This window comes from Phocoena sinus, chromosome 21 (genome assembly GCF_008692025.1).
Source record: "Phocoena sinus isolate mPhoSin1 chromosome 21, mPhoSin1.pri, whole genome shotgun sequence".
NCBI lineage: Eukaryota > Metazoa > Chordata > Mammalia > Artiodactyla > Phocoenidae > Phocoena > Phocoena sinus.
Window position 1 is genome coordinate 13568297 of NC_045783.1, and position 1704 is coordinate 13570000.

Genomic DNA, 1704 nt, shown 5'->3' on the forward strand with positions numbered 1-1704 from the left:
TTCTGGCTCATTCTTACCTGTCCTTCAAGGCCCAGTTTAAAGTGCTCACCCCTGTCCTTGTTCCCTGGATTAGATACCCGTCTGTGTTCCTGTACTACCTCATGTACACCTGCGCTTCTCTATTACCACTGTCTCTTCATCAGCCTGTTCCCTCTACTTGGCTGTGAGCATCCCCCCACTGCCTGGGAACCAGTGCCCAGCACACAGAAGACCCTCAATGAACACTGGCTTCTGAATTCATCCACTCCATTTTCAGATGGGTAAATTGAGATGTCCAAGATCACAGAGCTACCAGTCCTGAACTATTTTCCCATTTGAACAAAGCAAACTACCTCCTGAGGGAACTCTTACACATTTCTATTAACAGAGCTGTCCAGCTTTAGGCAAGAGCACTTTCTTCCCATTAAGGTTTAGAGCAGCAATTTTCAAACATTTTGGTCCAAGAACCCCTTTACACTCTTAAAATTAGGACTCCCAAAGAGTTTTGAGTTATGTAAGATTTTATATATATATATAAATATATGAATGTAAATATTATTCTATTTTATTACAATTGGTATAGTAATATTAATTAATATTATATTTATATAACAATTATTTATATTTAATTATTTACTGAGAAGTCCAGAATGCATACAATCACTACAGTTAACAATATTTATCAATAACAGAACAATACACAAGAACATTTTCCAGTAGCTACCAGAGCAACGATGTTATCACACATCATGTAAGCCTCTGGAAACTTCACTCTACCCCTGTCAGAATGAGAGTGAAAAAGGCAAAGAACATCTTAGTGTTACCTGAATAAATACTACTCCACAACACTGAGCATCAACTTCGCTGTATTGCAAAAAATGTTGTATTTTAGCAGAGTACCAATTTTACAAATTTTCCTTATTACTAAAAAATTCTGCCTAATCTGTAAACTTCTTTACATTTACATTTAATGAATGAAACACCGAGGCATGATTTATAGTCACAGAAACAGGTACCACATTTTAGTACAGTAATATTTGCATATGTTAATGTCTCTGCTTGGAACACTGCTCATCTTTTCTTCTTCCAGTTAATTCTTACCTTCACCTGCAAGTGCTTTCCTAACATTTTAAATTGTTTTTTAAAAACCTCAGATACTTGTAATCTATGTGAGGAATAATGCTCCTTTTAAAATAACTCTAAGTTAAGAAACGTCTACCTTTACTCCTGCTGTTCAACAAAGGCAGGTCCTGGAATGGGGATGGAAATGGTGGGCCATGCTTTCAAAAACTATCAGTTTATTTCCTAGAGTTGGGTAGTACCTTGACCAAAGATCAGAGCTAGATTGTTTTCCATAGTTAAGAGTACAATCTTCCTGGTTTCCTCAAATACTGCACATAAGATTAAGCAGCATTATACATAAACAATATCTCTTGAGACTATAAATTCATGACACAAAGATCTAAATTAAAGTCTCTGATGAGCACTGTCAAGTCTTTCCTGACAAATATGAATAATTTTGTTGAATGGATACTCTTAGCCTAGGGAAGTCTCTGAACTAGTCCTTCATTTTTCCATCTGTCTAAGAGGTAAAAGTTCCTATACTTATTGTGTTTCAGGTAGCAAGGCTTACATAATTTCCACTCCAATAAATGCCTCTTAGAAAAGAGATGTTGATGACATTAGAATTACAGCATAATTTGGATATCAATGCCAGAGAAAAGA